Source organism: Doryrhamphus excisus, chromosome 2 (genome assembly GCF_030265055.1).
Source record: "Doryrhamphus excisus isolate RoL2022-K1 chromosome 2, RoL_Dexc_1.0, whole genome shotgun sequence".
Taxonomy (NCBI): Eukaryota; Metazoa; Chordata; class Actinopteri; order Syngnathiformes; family Syngnathidae; genus Doryrhamphus; species Doryrhamphus excisus.
The window spans coordinates 18,416,249-18,436,719 of record NC_080467.1 but is presented as its reverse complement, the minus strand read 5'-3'; the positions used below and the strand labels follow the sequence as shown (position 1 = coordinate 18,436,719).

The window sequence follows — 20,471 nt, the reverse complement described above, 5'->3', positions numbered from 1 at the left end:
TTTTGTAAAAGGGAAGGACACGCTTTGATTGCTTTCAAAATGTTTAGACATATGTCCTTGTTTGGCATAATGAGTCTTTGCCATGGTGACTTAGCACTATTTCCTTGTCTGTATATAAGGCATTGCTTCTCAAATAGTGGGGCACCTACCCAGGATGGCTGTGATAGACGTTGTGGACGTTCATTATTTCACCACATAATCACCATCAGTGGTTCGCATGTGTTGCCAATGGTGGTTGAAAAGAACAGATTATATTAAGAAATGCCCATATTTTTCACAATTACAATTACCATATAATGACATAATGGGGACCATAGTAACCGTCAATATAGTGATATACGTATATATCTCACTATATTGACGGTTACTATGGTCCCCATTATGCCATTATATGGTCATATCACCTTGTACTTCAGTATGTGCCAAAAAATAAAAAAGAAAGAAAAATACAAAATTGTAAAAAATACATAAATTATATTAGAAAGGCATGAAGTGAACAAATGTAACAGTTACTGATTGTAAAAGTACCAGATGGAGGGGTAGAATTTAATAAGCTTTGCTTTTTCCTACTACTTTTGGACATGTGGAACTGGGAACTGATTATGTGATGCACTCAATTGTAATTGATGAAATTAAACCGTTACCATGACCATTACCAATTAAAACGGTATAAAAATTGCCGTAAATTTTCGTTCCGCCCAAATAAGATAATTGCTCACTCAGAAAGTTTATCTGCAGATTTCCTCCACATTTATATCTAAAAAAAAGGACCTGACTTGGCGTTGTGTGTTGCTGCATAAAGGCAACAAAACAAACAAAAAGCACAGGTGGCTTCAACAAGAATCCTCAGAATTAAGGAATAAAGAGCACTGAATTTGAAGTGTGTTTGTTGAAATCCCTAGACTGCCATTTGGTACAGTAAATGTCAGCGGCACAGCCAAGCAGGCTAATCTGTGTGTGTGTGTGTGTGTGTGTGTGTGTGTGTTCTTCAGAGTTTCAAAGCAATTTAGAGTTGCTCCTTCTGCTCGACTAACAATAAGGTTTTCAAGGGTGTTCTATGGCTGTTGTTGACATGTGATACCACATTAAAAGAATTTGCAGATCGACACAGAAATGTCATTATGGTTGTGGTATTTATTGTTTGGAAGTCTTGCTGTATGTGGAGATGCACTTTTCACATAAAATGGAGCATGACTGATGCTTGGGGGTTGCATTTCCTGTGTGTCTTAATCTACTTGGTACAAAACAGGGGTCTCTGTGTCATGGCCGCATCTCTTCACATCAATGGTAGTGGTGTGTGTGTCATGAACGAACGGGTCAAAAGAACTAGTTCTTTTTTGTCAACGGAATGAACGAGGTCACCGCCCCTAAAATACCCGTTCGGTCGCAAATGCTTTTTTTTTGATTGGCTGGAGAGTCAGTTCACCGTTTTTTTGCAGGGCGGGAGTATCTGCGTGCTTGCCTGTCTTATCCTATTGTCGATCCTTGCTCTGTGGGGGGTTAGCTGACTGAAAGACCGAGACAGAGAGATTGACCAACAGTCGGCCGTTCATTCATGACCGACAGTTGAGTCGGAACGAACGTGAACATGAGTGGACTGACTGACACGAGATGACTGACCGGGTCTATGCACAGGAGGGAGATCACAGGCGACCAATTGAATGAAATGAACGGATCTTTTTACTGAATGAACGGTTTTGGTGTGGAGTGACAAGAAGAAAATCTTAAACTCATGAGGGTATTCAGGGGTTATTTCTCGAGATAGTGAATAGACGGATGGATGTGACAATGTTTTTCATTACCAGCTTTTGCACCACTGAAAGTGCAAAGATAAGAGATAAGGTTTGAATTATATTTTGTGTCCCATTCTAGACCATATGATTTAACACAGGTTGACAATACACCAAGAAGAGGTGTTCACTGATGTTGACAAAAAAGTTGTATTGGATTTCAGCTGCAGTGTACCTTTTTAGGCTTCTGGGGTTTTTACAGTCATTGTTGTGAGCTCTGTGTATAAAAAGTTCAGAAGAACAAGGGAGGGCTTTGAGAACACATGTTATTAAATCTACTTTTCATGGGGGCTATGATCCATGCATACCAGGGAATGCTGAAAATCAGCCAGTAATTGATAAGTCTCTCTTTAACACCTACTCCGACCATTCCAGCCCTAAATATGCCTCACACATTGATTAAACCTGTTTTTAATTGTGTGAAAAGATGCAGTAAAAGTCATGGTGTAGCCAGATTCAGGACACAAACACTGTACGGTGCATTCCCCTCCTATTCTGTGTGGAAGTGGTAATCTTTTGTCTTCTTACCTTGTCACTCGTTTTTTAACCCTTTGTTAAATTTAGAATAAATACTTCGGAGGCTAACTAGTTAGCTTGGTAGCATGTTATGCTTAAAGCCGTAGCTGTCTCGTGTCCCTACAGTCATCCCGTAGCCTGTAAACAATGAATAGTAGGAGTGTAAAGGCGACTATCAGTGTTATTTAATGTTTACACTGCTCTAATAATGGTTAAAAACATATTTAGAAAGTCATAAACAGGTTTTCATCCGACGTTGCAGAAATTCACTTATCGGCTTACAGGCTTTTCGTGAGATCTTCCTTCCCAATACATTTAATTGAAAAATAAAAATGTATCATGATCCTAATGTAGGTGAATGTGATCGTGATCATTTTAGCATATGTCAGATAGATTATAATATAAACCACCCTCTTGACAAATGTGTGTGGGTTCCCAGTATGTTAGTAACATTGTGTGTGGCGTGGTTACACACTTAAAGCACCCCTCATTTTGGGCCTGTGTGTGTCTCAGCATGTCTGTGTGTGGCAGGGTCACAGGCTGACTTCACATGGGAACAAATGGCAGGATTTTGGTCGAAAAAAAAAAACTAAAACTTGAAACAAACCAAACTAATAAAACACACCTAACAATTAAAGCTGGTCAGACCTCCCACAGCAGTGCTAGTCCGGTTCTTTTATTATGCCTTCATTACAATTAGGATGCCACCTCTGCTTTAAAGTATATAATGCATATAAAACAGGTGGGGAATGTGGATAAAATAAAAACAAATCACCCTCTCCTTACTCGTGAATGAACAAACCCATAATACACCAATACAGTAAAACTGCACGTTTAGGAGTTGCGTTCTATTGTGGCCACACATGTGCTATAATCATTCTGTCAAGTCAGCATCTTGATATGCCACAACTGTGAGGTGAATGGATTACCTCGGCAAAGGAGAAGTAAACAGATTTGTGAGCAATATTTAAGAGCAATAGGCCTTTTGTGAATGTAGAAAATGTTTCAGATATTTGAGTTCTGCTCATGACACACAGGAGCAAAACCAAAAGTTCACAAGGGTCGGGGGGGGCTGAAGCCTATCCCAGCTGTCTTCAGGCGAGAGGCGGGGGAAACCCTGGACTGGTCGCCAGCCAATCACAGGGCACATATAGACAAACAACCATTCACACTCACATTCATACCTATGGACAATTTGGAGTCACCAATTAACCTAGCATGTTTTTGGAATGTGGGAGGAAACCGGAGTACCCGGAGAAAACCCACGCCTGCATGGGGAGAACATGCAAACTCCACACAGAGATGGCCGAGGGTGGAATTGAACTTGGGTCTCCTAGCTGTGAGGCCTGCGTGCTAACCGCTGGACACCGTGCAGCCCGTAATAGAAACAGTTTCCCCATTAATTGTTAATACGGTAAACAAATACACACTTCGTTGTACAGGGACGTCTCCTGTTGTCCTGTTATGCCCACATTTAATGATTCAGGCTGAGAATTATTGCTATAGATGAACCGACCCAAGAGAATCATTAACCTAATGATAAATCAACAGGGTCCTATTCTGAAGACCCCAGATCTGAGACCCTTGTTGTCCTATGGAGGAAAGTCATTTTGGCTGCTTGTACCGGATCTTGTCATTTCGGTCGCTACCCAAAGCTTATGACCATCGGTGAGGGTAGGAACGTAGATCAAACAGTCCATTGAGAGATTCAGTGAGAGCTGAAGATCACTTCTTGATGAAGCCAACAAGACCACATCATCCGTACAAAGCAAAGACCCAATCCCGCAGCCACCAAACCGGATCCCCTCAACGCCTTGGCTGCACCTCAGAATTCTGTCCATAAAGGTTAAAAACAGAATTGTCTCCTCCGCATTGAGAGGAGCCAGATGAGATAGCTTGGGCATCAGGTCAGGATGCCTCCTCCCTGGGGAGACCCAAGACATGTTGGAGAGACTATGTCTCTCAACTGAAAGAGATTGCTTAGATTGCTGCTCCCAAGACCCGACCTTCATCCCAGTATACCTGCACCTTTTGCAAGCTTCTGGGTCATAAGCACCCAAAATCCTGCTTTTTAAAGCTCAAATAAAGGGTACATTCCTCCTTGTTAAAGGCTGAACCCAAAATGAGAAGTGAGGGTATTGTCAAAGGGCTCACAGAATGTCATGCACCACAATAACTCCCATGATGCCTGGCAGTCTTCTTGGCTTTCTCTAAATGTCTGTATGTCAGTCTTTGTGTTAGAAATATCACATTATCATGAGCAGAATGGCAGCTAGATAAAAATGGCTTTCCAAGACTCCCTGCATTTGCTGAAAGAAAGTAGGTGATGTCATGAGTCGTTTTATAAATTGTTATGACAGAGAGCCTCAACATAGTATGCTCGTCCCCTCCCAGTTAATTGAATAGTCGTCAAATTTCTGTCAGTGAAGATTTCCTTTATCGGATTACTGTCCTAATTTAGTGAGAAATGTATTTTAATAATGAAAAAAATCAGTGATTTAGCATTTAGATAGCCTTTGCTATTAAATGTGTGGATAAATTAGTCATGATCTCACAATCAAAAAATCACAAACACTGCTGTAAGATTAGGCAAAAAATATTTTGTACTTGCTGTCCACAACCCACCATGTGAAAATAAATTTCTCAAAAAACACACAAAAAAAACAAAGACAAAGAAAAATATTTGCTCAACGTTAATCCTGTGATGGTTGCCGAGCTGTGGTTTTGTAAAGTTGGGGGCATGGTGGACCATGGCAGTTAAAATTCCCAAGTTCAGGACATTAAAGGGCACATTTTTCCAGAAAGTATTGGTTACTATCCAAAACCTACGCATTTGGTTCCTGTGTCTTCCTGGTTGTTTTTGTATAGATAGTATTTAGTAATCCATACATGCAATGTATTAACATTATAAAGCGTCTTTGAGTATCCCATGAGGATCATTTCAGTATCTCATTGCCGGTTTTGGTAACCAAGTATGGTCACCTTTGGTAAAGCACTGACGTTTGAGTCCAATTTCCTTGGGAGCATCAAAATTCTGAGGGACAACCAGGACTCATTTGTCGCATTGAAAGTAGGCTACAAATCATATTTTGTAATTCTGACACATCTAAAGTCTGATGTTATGAACTTCAGGTTGAAAAGAAGGCAGAAAGATAACAAAATAAATTATTTTGTATTGAAATGCATTATTATTACTATTGTGATTATTATTTTTCCAGTGCCCAGAATGGCACTTGGCGTCTTATTGTGTGCTTTCAGTTATAAAGCCCAGCCAGGATGCTCTCTGCTCTGCCCTGCCAGCTCTCAACCCTGCACAGGCTAACAAAGCTGCCACGACCAACCACTGAATAAAAGTCATTTTTTTATTTGACTAAACTTGCACTGAAAGCTGTAAATATTCATGGATATGTCACCAGGGGGATGTTGAATAGCTGTGTGGTTGACTGAGCGTCAATGTGTGTGAATCTGGCTGTGCATGTTAAACTACTAGCTAGCAAAAGCGACGCATCACTCTGTATAATGTCGATTTCCTCAGTGTCCACTCTTGACCATCCCTTAAGATGCCTTACGGTAGTTAATGTCACATTTTGTAAATTAATTATGTTTGCAAAGGCGTAGTTTTGTCCATGAGGGGATGGCTCAGACATAAAAGAAAACCTGCGTCTCTTTGGAAGTGTCAAGACAACAAGTAATTGTATAAAACCGCTTTATAATTCTCAGGACGTTGACTCGATCGCAACTGGCCAGTTTGTCAGAGAAGATGTTTTGCCTCTCATCTAAGCAGGCTTCATGAGTTCATGCTCAGTGACTCGGTGGGACAAACACTAGTCTGATTAGGTAGGACAGCTCTTGTCAGAAAAATTGGCGCGACATCCACAGTATTTAGGAGGAGGTATGTCCCAACAGTGCGGAACCATTGTTGATCCAAGTTCTCAGACTAGAGCTGACTTATCTAGTCATTGACCAGGCATGAATAGAGAAAGACTGAAACTTTCTGAACGTTTTTGTGGGTTTACGCTACCTGTTGTCAGCATATGTGGATTGTGTGAGCTTCCATGGTTGGTTTGGTTCGGATATGCTTGGAGCATGCGTGCACATGGCCTCTGTTTTTGTCGATAACTCTATACAAGGAAAGGAGAGACATCCTGTAAAGAAACTCCCCACGCAGGGACTCAACTGTTTATGTTTTCAGCCGACAAAACTTTATTGTCCTATCATTGAAGAGCCAAAACAACACTTTTTTGTTTTGTTTTTGCTGTTGAAAACAGGTTAAAGATCAGGTTAGAGGACGACTAAAGTGGTGAATCAAGTAATACTGAACCTTTTTCATTAAAAATATTTCTTTACAGTTTTAAATCATTTTGTTTTGACATTTAATGTTTGGAACTTGGAACAAGATATTAAATGCATACTTTGGTCTCATTCTGTCTGGCTCTATATGCCACCAACACAAAACTATTTACATTACAACAAAGCAGGAGCATATGTAAAGTAATGGTATAATATTACATTTCTAAGCATTACCTTGACAAACTTCTATCAGTTCAGCGTCAGCACGGTTCTTTGTTATAAGACTTCAAAACTGCATTCACATCCCGAGCTCCCAGCGCACTATGCCGTGGTCTCTTAGTGTTAGCTGCTTGCGCTGTTTGAAAGCCAGACTCTGACAGTTGGGGAGGGAAAAAATGAGGCCAAAGATGCTTTGTAACAGCTCCCTTTGTAGCTTCAGCCATTATTCTGCCACGAACAAAGTGACGAACTGTGGCTGCAGATAGCTCAGCACTACAGCAGAATTGGCATTAGTGGACCACCGGCGTCAGGATGTCCGCATAAAAAGAGCATGAATGCTTTTAAATAACTAATCGCGCAGCAAAAGCAAGCTACTTATCCAAAATGTAAAATACGGTAATTAATTCATAATTAATGATTATTGATTATTGATATGATTATTGCTATTACAAACAAAACATGGATATAAAGTATGTCAGGAAAAATATATATATAAATACATGGATGAGTATGTATATATTTCTACAAAAATATGAAAACCTAAGGTAAAGAATAAACCACAGTGATGCTAAGCGGCATAATTCCGAGCTATAACCATATCAAGTTTGACGATGATGATTATATTTTTCACATGAGTTGGCAGACACTGAGGTGAGTTACATCAGCAAAGACAGATAATCAGGCGAAGTGAATGATGCATAAGAGAAGTGCTGGGGGCTACAGTTAAAAGGGTTCATTCTGAATGTCCTATCACACTAAAATACATGTACAGCATCTGATGTAACCTCGCAATCCAAGCATTTGTGTTGGGTCTACATTTTTGTCTTGTTTTGCTTAAACGGTTTTCCGTCAGCAGCTTGTTCCATCAGTTTTTTTTTTTATTTTTAGCAGTTTTGTGTGTGTGTTTTTTTTTAAACTGACACTTTGGATTGAAGCCTAATTGGTGGCTACATTTTTGGCTGTTATTAAAGCCACCGGGCTTGAAACAAGGAAGCCCACTGTAACTGCCAAGTTTGACAAGAGACTGATCCAATCTTGAAAGGAATCGATTGAAAACTCTAATGTAAAATGTAAAATGTAAAACTGTAAAATATAATCAGCAAACGCCCCATTATCTTATTCTGAGGACCTCTCTTGTCAGCAGGGTGAAGTTCACCCATACACTTTTCCAATATCAAATGAAATAAAGTTAGGAGTCCTAGTCGCTAAATCAGTTACCGTACAATGTTTGCTTTTGCTTGGATGGGACTGGTTTGTATTATTTAGTGCAAATTTGGCTGAGCGGCACACCTTGGAGGAAGCGCTTGGACACCACCTTGCTTCTAAAATATGGCCGGCCGCTTTGTCCAAAAGCTGCCAAAAATCGGGATTACCTTGACAGCAATATTGGCACTTACATTGGATTAGCTCATAACAAAACATTATCTCTTGGAAATTACCGTACAGGGATATAGAAGCGGGGAATGATAAGAACATGATCAACAATGTAGAATAGGTTCAACTCATAAATTTGTAAATACTTATGAAGCTAATTATATGTTTTCTGCAGAGGCTACTTAAACAAGCTGCCGTCCTTCCCGAGTCAATTATTGTGAACTGGTATATCTTAAATGAATGTCTTGTGACATCGGCAGTATGCTAACCGTAAGGATTTAGAAGGGGTTTGCAAATAGTCAATACTCCCCTGACCCTCGGTGATTTAGGGTGGATGCTGGTTTCAAGACCACAGCAAGAGTCTTTAATTAAGGGATGGAAAGTCAACATTGGATCACAGGCAAATGGCTCAGCAAAGGACTGGCAGAGAGATGAATGTCCAGTGACTCGTCAGAGTTCTTACATTGACTGCTTGGCAGCCAAAGCAAATGAGTAGTACTTCAGCAACTTCATGAAGAATTGGCAAAGCACAGAAGGCAATCATAGACTGTCTTCTCCTCCCATGAATGGATTTACTATCACCTTCTGTATATGTAAAATGATAATCATTACATGAGGTTGTATTCCAAGTGTATTTGTGACAATGAGGGGTGTAGAGTGGATCCATTCATGTTTTCGCAAAGACGCAAAGATTTTTGAATAAATGAAACTGGGTCCACAAGAACGAAGCAAGATGAGATTTTGACATGAATTTTAAGTAAAGTACAATGAAAACGTATGACTGTACAAACTAGTGTTTTTAACCGAGTCACAAAACAACACAAGCTTGTTTTGAAATAATTATTGTCCGGAAAATTGACATTAAACGATATTATTGTTAACTTTTTTCGACCAAATAAACCACAAATGATCGTGAGTCGTTCCAGGAATTACAACAGGAAAGCAGAGTTGATTACGTAAACACGGCTTACGGAAACGCCTTCTCCGAAAGCAGAGCAGTGGAGCCACGTCGTACCGCTCGCTGCTTGACGTGTGTTTTAACAGAAAACCTATACTTACCACACATTAATAAAATCACCCTCTTCGGTGGCACAATCCAAAGAAGCTGCTAGCTTTGAACGCTAGCAACAGCTCCATACGTATTACTGCATAATGGCTACTTACTTCACTTGCTTTACAAGCGGAAATAGTCGCACATAAGATCTGCTTATTTGTTGAGATCGCCATGAGCTCTGTTCTTGAAAAATAAAAATAAGGAAAAAAAATAGAAAACCTAACAAATCAGATTAAATGTTTGAGTCAAAGACACCCCTAGTGGATAGATTAGAATGTTTCTGTTCATTTAAATGACACGTGCTGTATAGAAAGTAATGCTTTCTATAATGCCATACCTCAGCAAAGGCATCTCTTGTGGAGCTTAGGCGCCAAACACTTGAAACTTGAAATCTTTAACTTCTTTCTCGTTTTCACCAGGTGTCAAGTAGACGCTGGTGAGAGCTCATTATTTTGTATGAGCTTTGAAGAACATGAGATGTAAAGATTACCAGCGTGTAAGTCGGGAGAAAAAATACAAGTGATCTTTTTGCCCCGCTAATGAATTCTTTTGAGTCCTTACTATTCCCCCCTGTACAAGAAGAACCACATTTTGAACAAAAAAATAAATAATACCTTATTTTCCTTTTTCTAAGTAAATGGAAAGAATCCTGATCATTCACGACTTCGCTCTCTCAGATAAAAAAAACAAATATTAATTGATAATTAATATATTTTAATATATATACTCCAAGCTAAAGACGTCAGCCACTGTTTGTTCGCTACTCATCTCCCCTTGGACACACACAAACAAAAGCCTTGTTCATATTTTAAATGGCTTATTTACTCTAATAATGTTGAAAATCCTATTTATTAGGTCATAAGCAGGTTTTCTATGAAAATATTCCATTTATCCTGTTCTGCCAAAAATTCACTTATCATGGTTAGATCTGGAACCAATTAACCGCGATAAACGAGGGATTATTGCAGGGGTGGGCAGACTACGGATGGTGGGTCACAACAGGCCCCCTCAGCAACTTCATCTGGCCCACCGGGCATTTCCAAATTCCTTTTGCAATATGTAGCTTGCAACACAGCACATCAACACACGCGACACACAAAGTAACCTACCCACTGCACCGTGTGGGCATACAAATAAACACCCATATATCCCGCCGCAATGCATGCAGGGTAGCTTGTTGTACTCTCCCAACATTTTGCAAAATTTGTAGAGGAGGTCGTTGGAGAAGTAAACAAAGAGGAGTTAACATACTCTTGATATTCAATGTTTCATTGTTCATATTGCTGTTGCAGCTGGACTACCCAGCATGTCTTGAGGTCATTTGGAAATAACTGTTTAAAGTTATGTGTTATGTTTAGCGCTTAGTTGTTGTGAATCACCCACGTAGTAGTACTCATTGATTTATGTGATATGTTAAGTTGCTGTGGATATGTTGTGTTTTTGTTTTGTTGCACTGTGAGCAAGTATGTCGTTCTGTTTGATGACCGCCTGTGTATAGACGGCCCCTCCGCCAAATTTTATTAACCCAATAGGGCCCGTGAGTCAAAAGGTTTGCCCACCCCTGGATTACTGTATATGAAAAATAATGCATTATGTGTTAATTATGCCACTGTTACTCTCATGTTATTCTATTGTTTATGAATTGACAGTCCATGAATGACAAAATGATTTTTTTTTTACTTACTACAAGGCCCAAACGTGCATTGTTACATTTGGCTCAAACACTACCCATCTAGGCAGTAGCAATGTACACATACATCCTGTCTCCTGGGTAACATCCCAGTTGTAGAAGCCTCTCATCCTCGTCTACCAACATTGCACAAATATACAACGGGTGCAGGAAGGTGAGGGTACATGTGTCTTGGTGAGACTGTGGATTGCATCTGAATGAAAACCTGGTCCTCCCTGGGGTGAACTGGAGCTCACAGACTATTCTGACTGAGGCAGCCCCTTCATCTTTACAGATGGAGGAGCTTGAGGTCTGTAATAATGTGCCAAAGTATGGTCAGAGCCTTGTGGTCCATGGGAATTATGTGCCAGAAGCCCAGAAAAAAAATCATCTGTGCTTACAACTGAGTACAGTGTAGATAGCTGTATATAGTATCCATTCTAATTACATATTCATGGTGTATGCCACAGTCCTTGAACCAGAACAATCATTTACAGCTATTAAATCACCACTTAATAGCTAATTACTATGAGCTCTGATTAGCCGTAGATGGAAATTGAAAGGGCATTACAGCATATGGACATCACCCAGCCAACACTCTATAACAGGGTATTTAAATGACATTTATGTAAGCTAGGGTCTGTATCGTAAATGATAACAATATCATCATGCATGTTAGTGAGCATCTGAAGGTATTTGGATGAGGAAAAGTGGAAATGCTGATGAAATAATTATAAAACCAGAAGTAGGGTTGATATAAGCACAGATAAAGGCCTTACAAGTTGTTGGACGAACATTTCAATGAACCTTCTGTAAGCTAACCTCCAAAGGACCATCCCACCTCTCGACATTCAGCCACCAGGTCGTTGTATTTGTAGTTGTTCCTTTTGAAAGCTGCCTCCATTCCTCCCTCCTATGGTTTCTGTTGGTCCCTGTTCCGACTGAAGGGGACCACAGAATAATGCCTGGTCTCAGGTTGTTGTTATCTCAGCCGGGATCTTGAGCTGCTGCTGATGGACCACTCTTTCCAGGCCCATCCAGGTGTTAGCGGTGATGTTTTCTCCCTCTGGGTGAGGGAGAACACAATCCTCACCTTCTTGTCTGTAGCCCAGGTTCACCGACTTCAGTGGCTAGAGTCTTTTTTTTCTGAAAATGTCTATTTTGGAAAGGCTCTGAGGTAGGCCAAACCACTTTTGGATGAAAAAGTTGGTCTTGGCGTTCATCCTCATTGCTATGGATGTCGTGATCTCACGCAGTTTCAGGGACCACATCAGGCGCTGGTAGAGGATGAATTGATCGCACCAGACCTTAAGCTTCCCTGGAATGTGGTGTTTGTCAAGCCTCCCGAGGCCTTCAGAAATCTGTTTCATGACAGTGGTAGAGATGTGGTTGTCAGATAGATTGGGCGTGTACAATATTCCTGTGCTTTGGGCAGGTTGTTCTGCCAGCAGCGGAATCCTTTCTCCATCCACTCTGAAGGAGATGATGTCATTCTTGGCTCCCTTCTGAATTTATTGTCATCCTTGGGAAACACTGGGAATTCCAAGTGCATCTATCCATTCATATTGGATGCTGCTTGTCCTCAATCGGGGTTGTGGGGTTATGCTGGAGACTATCCCAGCTGACTTTGGGGCAAAGACAAGGTACACCCTAGACTAGTCGAGTACAAGAATTCATGTAAAATGAAGTCATGTAAAATGTCAATTTACCATTGTATTTTGCTTTTTCTGCGTGTGAAATGTAGGAGACCTGAGTTCAATTCCACCCTCAGCCATCTGTGCGTGGGTTTTCTCCGGGTACTCCGGTTTACTCCCACATTCCAAAAACATGCTAGATTAATTGGCGACTCCAAATTGTCCATAGGTATGAATGTGAGTGTGAATGGTTGTTTGTCTATATGTGCCCTGTGATTGGCTGGCAACCAGTCCAGGGTGTACCCCGCCTCTTGCCCGAAGACAGCTGGGATGGGCTCCAGCACCCCTATGACCCTCGTGAGGATAAGTGGTAGAAAATGAATGAAAGAATGCATGTGAAATGATTGGCAGGCCAATGCCACTGTTTTGAAAGAGAGTTCGCTTATTTCACCTCAGATGCTTATTCTGTCTTCTGCCCTTGCTATCCTTTTGGAAGATGAAAGCCATACAAAGGGGAAAGCATACAGAGTTAATCTTTTGATACTTGCTGAACAGAGGTCTTGTGAGGTAGGCTTAAGTCTTGTGCGAGATGTGCTGAAGTCTTAGTAAATATGTTTTAGTTCAGTCCGTCACATTCCTCATTACTTCTGGCGTGGCGGCTTGTTTATTTATCTGTTTGTTCCTCAGTTCCGCTTGTCATGCCCTTCTTCTGTATTACTTCCTCTTTTCTTCTGTTCTGTTTTCGGCCGCCTTGACTTTCTTGCTCCTGCACACCCGGTGCTAATTTGTGTGGTGATTGTTTAGTTCAGCCGGTGGCGTCCTTCATTTTATTGGAGCATTTCATATGTTGTCAATGCCTCGTGCCATCTATGTGTGTTTTGGCGACATGCTTCTGCTAGTTTATTTTTTTCTGCTCTACAGTTATTCTGTTCAAAGCCTTTTTACCTGCACTGGCTTCCAGTCTCTGCATCTTGGGGTCATTGTCACAACAGTTCATGACACAGTCCTTCAGAAAATGCAAAAATACCCAAGAATTAATCCTTCAACGCTTACTGAGCTGATTTCTCACATCCGGTCTTGAAGGCGTTTGTGCAACATGCATGTGACTTCAAATTGTAGTTATCAAATCTCAACTCAAAATAACAGCATACAATTAGTTATAATTAAGTATTTAAATTCTTTGCGTAATGTAACTTTTCATGCTGCGCAGCTTAGGTTCAGGATGAAATATGGTGTGGTGTGAAACTGGCACAACCACATGATGGTGAGTACAACTTACTTTGCCAATTCCAAGGCCCTGCCATCTGTCATGTTCCATTACATTAATATTGGATCCAAGTACCTCTCCTTCCCTTCATGCTGCTCTTTTCGGCATCTTTAAGGGCAAAAAAAAATGCACCACAAGGTTTTTGTTTACCTTTGTGCGCAATTGAGATGATGTATTTTCGGCACCCTAAATCCAGCTCAAACCTCAGACTGTTGACCGCTGCGACACGCGGAAAAAGCCCTCAGGCTGCGTCTCCAAGCAGGTGTATTGCTAAACCTTTCCATTTGATGCAATGTAAAACACAAGCCAGACGGTAAGCCTGCCAAGCACACAGACAGGAAGGCAGGCACTGGGGTGTTAGTGGTAGAAAAACAAAGAAAAACAGACTTGCTCTTCCAGCTTTTCCCTAAAAGCTTGTTAATTCCAATTTAGCTGTCAATGGGATGTCTGTGGGACACTCGGGTGTTTGTTTGGCTGTGTATAGAATTGTGTTTTTTGAGAGAATATGAGGCAGTTATTACAGTGTTTTGCCACCTCGCACCCTTGCTGTGTGAGATGTCACATTCGCCAGCCAATTAGTTTGATGCCTGATGAAAAGTTAATTTCCTCTAAGTGTAATGGGTCATCATTCTATTTTCTATGGGTTAACAGGAGATCGGGGAGATGATTTTAAAGCAATTTTACAAATGTGATTTAACAAGGATTTCACATCACATTTTCACATTCATGATAAGCTGTCGGGATCATGACTAACCATTTGAAAATGCCATAACATGTCTTCAGAGACTGCGAGGAAGCTTATGAGAGTCAGTCAAATATTCACTAAAACATTTATCAACAGGCAGTGAAACTTGTAACTGCAGTTATCAGTTTGAGTTTATTTTGAAATACACTTTTATTCTCAAGTGCAATGAACCAAAAATTTGGCAAACACTATATAACTGCTGCTGTACGTTTGTTTGTTCTCCGATGCTAACAAAAGTAAGAAATGGCTTTGTGGGCGGAATAGGTGTTTGTCGTTACGTGCATTTTTAGCTGTGTTTTTCTCTGTTTTTATATTGCTAAAACAGGGGTCCCCAACCACCGGGTCGGGGTCCGGTACCAGCCCGTGGCACATTTGCTACCAGGCCGCACAGAAATTAGATGGGGCCATCTTGTCTCAACGAAACAAGCTCAGGCCTCCCACTGTTTCAGCGGGTGAGTTATATTTTCCCTGTACTTAACATTTGCTTTTAGCCCCGTCGTGTTATTTTATATTTGCTGTAATTTTCTGCCACACATTGCTGGTCCATGGAAAAAAAAAGACCCAAATCACACCGGTCCGTGGTTGGGGACCCCTGCCCTAGAAAGCAGAGCAAAGAGATAGACGTGAGTTCATGTCTTACATAATGATGCTGGATGATGGACAGAATTACAAAAAAAAGTGCAGTTTCCCTTTAAATATGGGCCTGTGAAGCAAAGTGGAACATATTTGGTAACATTAGCCACAACAATTAGCCACTTTATTAGGGACCCACATTTCAGGCCCCACCATGCATATAATATGATAACAAACTGCAAGGATACAATATTGGTCCAGAAGTAAGCACCCGGCAGGCCCATAAAAATGTTTGACCATACAAATTCAAAGTCAGTTGCCTCTATACTTTTGTTCTACCATGTTAATAAATTTGTGTAAAAGGAGCCCGCATCCAATCAGTGGTCGACATAGACCAGTTACTCGCTATTCACTGCCCTTTATCAACGTGCATACAGAAAATGTGTCCATGTGTGACAGAGTCTGGATTTTTTTTTTCTCCTGGCACTTAATTAGTGCTGCATATTCTAAGACTCAGACTTAAAACATCCTGGTATAATAATTGAAATCACCCGCCTCTGGGTCAGTGCTAAACTTTCCTCATCTTTTTTGGGTTCCGTAGCTTGTCCGAGCAGTGCTATCCAGGAGCAAGCCTGCCTGGCATGAATTGCTTTAATATGCAGCCGTGGTGCATTAATGATTTACATTCAGTCGCAGCGCTTTGTACCTCTTCAGAAACTAATGTCGTGCTCACGTCTCAGGTGGGGGGAATTGTAAGCCTTATGATGATGTTCTATTATTCAGTGGTAGACCAGGCTTCTAGCACTTCCTTTTAATGCTTTAAACACCCCTGACGTGTTTTAAACCATGATGTTGAACATTTTAAATATAGAAAATGTGGCATGCACGCTCCCCTTTTGCCGTGAACAGCACAGGTAACCCTTAATGGTGCAACTTTCAACAGGACTATGCACATTTTTGCCTGCAATTACTGTAGCTCAGGGGTCCACAGTTACATTTCTCCCAGGGCCAGAATTTTTCTTGGCAGACACTTTAAGGGCCAGTAATGTAAAAAAAAAAAAAATTGCTGATAATATATATTACAACGTTATTGTTCACCCTGACTGGTCCCCTTGTACGAAGACCCAGTGTCATTACCCACTGAGCTGTCCAGCCACTTCCAAAGAAAGTGCTGCATCTACAGTATGAGCACTTCTCTATGAGACTGAATGGTTCCATTATTTGGATGATGTTTGGCGGGCTAAGCGAAAGGTGGGCCGTCTATTTCCCTTTACATATCTAATGCCAATTTTACAGTAAAACTAGCCTATCATGATACGATGTTAGCAAAATAATGAAATGCATTAAGTCATTCAGTCTCAGCCATTTTTCAAAAGCCAACCCCTTCAATAATGACCATATTTTCACTGATTTTTCAAGGCACAGATTATTTTGTTCTATGGTTATAGTATAAACATGGAACCTACGAAAGAAAGATTAGCTCCAGTCTTTCATGAGAAAAAAAAAGTTCGTTTCTACCTTTTTTTGTTCTTTAGTAGAACCTCGGTAAGCAGTAGAACATGCAGTCGGTTCATTGTTGGGATTGGGCGTTTGGGTTTATAAAAATGTATAAATATGTCTTTGGTATTGAAAGAGGTAATGAGCTGTCTCTTTTTATCTGCTTTTATATCTTTAGAACGGACAGAAAAAAGGCGTGTCATATAAATATTTTATATCATGGGCAAAATTCAAAAAAATGCAGTTTTTCCTTTCACTTTCTTTTTCCTGAGTGGCGTGGCAACTGCTTTATATGCTCTTTGTTTTTTCATTCTGAGCTGTTTCCTCAATCTTACATGAATAATTGATGATAGAGTCCAGCGCTGTAACCAAATATATTGTACTTATTTTTGAATACAGTTTGAAAACCTTTTTAAATTGTGTGGTCATTGACTTACTACTCCGATAGCAACGTGGTCCAAAGAACTGGGAGGTAATCCTGTACGCATTCATCAGAAAACCTGCATTAAATCAGACAACCAAACTTCAATTCAGTATAAAAAAAAATAGTAGCCTGACTTCCACTCTTTCATGTAACTTGGATGTAAAATAATCTTTACTTGGGCATTCTTAAGGGTTCCAAGACTCTGCTGGATTCTGTCATCTTTGTTTATTTATTACTCTGCCAGAGGGGCTTATTTTTTCCACACTTTTGGGTGTGTGTGTCAATAGGTCCTTTCTTTGAAGTATGCAACCTGCCAGGGCTTAGTAGTTGTATTCCCTCGCTGTGCAGTGCTGTAATTGAGCTTCCAAAACCTTTGGGAAAAAATGTGTTGCTCTTTTCCTGATAATGGAGATACGAGTTTATTGAAAGCCGGATCCAAATCCTGCTTTTAGAATTGGATAAGACTTTTTTTTCCACTTTTCCCCCTTAAAACCTTCCTTTCACACAATATGCTTGCTTTATTGCAGTCGATTTGGTTTTACTTCGATCAGCTGCTTAATGATTCGCCAAATAATTCCAATAGCCTTTAAGTCATTAAATATGAACATACTGACACAAGAGTTTTGAGTTCCAGAAGTGATAAAGTAGCAGAGTAGAGTAGCTTCTGCGGTGCCTAATTTAATCATTGTGTAACAGTGTCTTGACTGATGTATTCATTGTTCTATGATGACACTGGGAAATCTCAGCACTTGTTAATTAGCCTCCCACTCACATCGTAATTCTTCCTTTTTTTTTCGCATCAGAGCTGTCTTTTTGTGTTCAACATCATAATTTCATTCGTACTTTGGGAAATTAAAACCCCTTGAAGCAACCATTCCTCTGCACTCTATCACAGCATCTGTGGTTTTTGGCAGCGTTATCCCTGTATGCATTCACAAACAGCTAGCTCTGAGTGTCCCCTTATCAGACTACTTGGAAATAAAGTCTCCAGAAGAGATTCCTCAAGCAAACCATGCCAGACAGTCATTGTTTGTCAAGTAATGTCAAGGTGAGCCTGCACGGAAATTAAAAGCCAAACAATCATCTGCCTCCCCCCAAGGTGAAAGAAGGATATTTTTGGATCTGGTGAAAGACGTTTTGTCCCGATGGATCTGTGGGATTTTAGCAGCACAAGGTCACATTTTCTAAACAAATAAGTGAACTGCTAGATTGCTACATAATACTTCAGAACGTGATATTGGCTTCCACTTCCTAAAGATTATGCTTAATTGAGTTTTTTAAGCCTTAACTTAGCAGCATCTTTGTTCAAGTTGCAGGCTTCATTTCATCATTTCGACCATCTAGATCAAGGATGGGCAAACTAGGACCCGGGGGCCACATCCGGCACATCAAGTGTTTGAATACGGCCCGCCCGTTCTTTCAAGTATTTCATTTAAACTTAACATACAACCTTTTGATGGTTTAAGTAGCTGTTTTGTTATTTGATGTGGTCTGTTTGATGTGGACACTTTTACAGATACAATAATTCCAGGTGGACTGTTACGTGTAAAATATATAGTATATAGTAAAGTCATAAAGTTTGCCCACCCCTGATCTAGATGGTGATAAACTGTTCCTTCCATACAGGAGTTGCCTCCTTGTTACTACTGAATGATGCTGTCAATCAATTACTATGTTGCATTAGTAGCAGTTGACAGGGCACCGCTACCATGCTAACGTATCAACGTCTGGTCATTGTCGACTATAAAATTAAAGAGCTCTTTTAGCATCTGTCCCTGTGACAACTACAGTCAGGGCAAAACAAGCTTTTAGCTCACTGATTGGAGGTCATTGGCTTTTGTGGCAAACAACAGATTTCACCTTATCCTTCACACCCAGTGTGAGCTGTTGCATTGCACGAACAACTGTTGGAAGATCTGTGTTCACTGACAGATGGGTAATGGCAGAGGAGCTCACATTTGACACACTGACACTCAACAGTGATGTATCTTAAAATAACTCTGGAGGTGCTCAAGTTGATATGTATATTTGCGTACACGGAGCAGAGTGGGCGGGCGTTTATATTGACTCAGGAAGAAATCTCAGCTGAGGAAGCCTGTGGGAAAACAATGCAAATAACGTAACCATCCATGTATTGCCATTTGGTATTCAGATAGCAATGAATGCACACCTGAATACCTACAGTATACTCAGCAGCGGCAAATCTGTTTACCAAAAATCCAACCACGTATGCAGGCAGGGGCTGGAGCCCAATCGAGCTGACTTAGGGTGAAAGGCGGACTGGTCACCAGCCAGTCGGGGTGATTTTCAAAGGGGGATTTAGTGGTAATGCATTCTACACCATCTGTGTGAACAGCAGCTCTGTGAACCACTACATAACCAATGGCCTAGTTTTTTTTTGCACAAAGTTCCAGAGTGTGTTGACTTTACACATTTGGGGTATTCCATGCAGCAAGTGTTAATTGAGCCTGTGATGTAGAGAAAAAGCACATCGAGGTAATTGTATTAGGTCAGTGAAAGCAATTAACATCTTATTAGCTAGTACAATATATCCGCCGTCTTAGCTGCACTGTCCCGAAGGTGGTGGTTGGTCCACTTTAGTAAAGATGCATGTTATTGCTGTGGCGCCGGAATTAAAGTGTGCTGGTCTTACAGTAAATACACATTGTTGATTTAATTTAATTTAACATTACATAGCCATTCATTCATTCATTTAGTACTGCTTATCCTCGCGAGGGTCGCGGGAGGTGCTGGGGCCTATCCCAGCTGTCTTCGGGCGGGACTGGTCGCCAGTCAATCAATCACAGGGCACATATAGACAAACAACCATTCACACTCACATTCATACCTATGGACAATTTGGAGTTGCCAATTAACCTAGCATGTTTTTGGAATGTGGGAGGAAATCGGAATACCTGGAGAAAACCCACGCATGCACGGGGAGAACATGCAAACTCCACACAGAGATGGCCGAGAGTGGGATTGAACTCGGGTCTCCTAGCAACCACTCGTCCACCATGCAGCCATTACGTAGCCACTTGAAACTAAAATCCCAATTCCAACTTTGTTTTAAATAACTCAAAAATCTACTTGTAATTAGTAAATATTCAACGTCATCTTTGATGCTTGCTGTGCGGCATGATGGGAGGTGATTGTTAATGTTTTGTACTGTTAGCCTAATGGCGCGGAACACAAGTTTTATAACACAATGTTTTATAAGGCATGACTGTATCCAGTTTTAATGGCTGTTGTCATTTATTTGAACTGTGGCTTTGCTGTTTCTCATGTTTTTCTTGTGCTTTGCATGGCTCAGGCGGTATAGGGTTTGCCCCCCTTCATGACCATGTGGAAGGATCTGAACCCCCAGTTGCTCCTAGTGCCGTGTCATCCGTGTCATTGAGCTTCAGCCATCCTGAAGT

At 40.7% G+C, this 20,471-nt stretch overlaps 1 protein-coding gene across 2 annotated transcripts in view; it reads left to right on the top strand.

Annotated features, from left to right (window-relative positions):
- LOC131104002 (uncharacterized) overlaps nucleotides 1-20,471 on the top strand; it is a 42,463-nt gene that overhangs the window by 10,206 nt on the left and 11,786 nt on the right. Inside the window, exons 1-2 of one of the 2 annotated variants that reach the window (XM_058050665.1) lie at nucleotides 1-15,010; nucleotides 20,366-20,459. The exon at nucleotides 1-15,010 is cut by the window's left edge and continues 10,206 nt beyond it. The gene's annotated coding sequence lies outside the window, so the exon portion shown is untranslated. The other variant, XM_058050657.1, reaches the window with a different exon arrangement.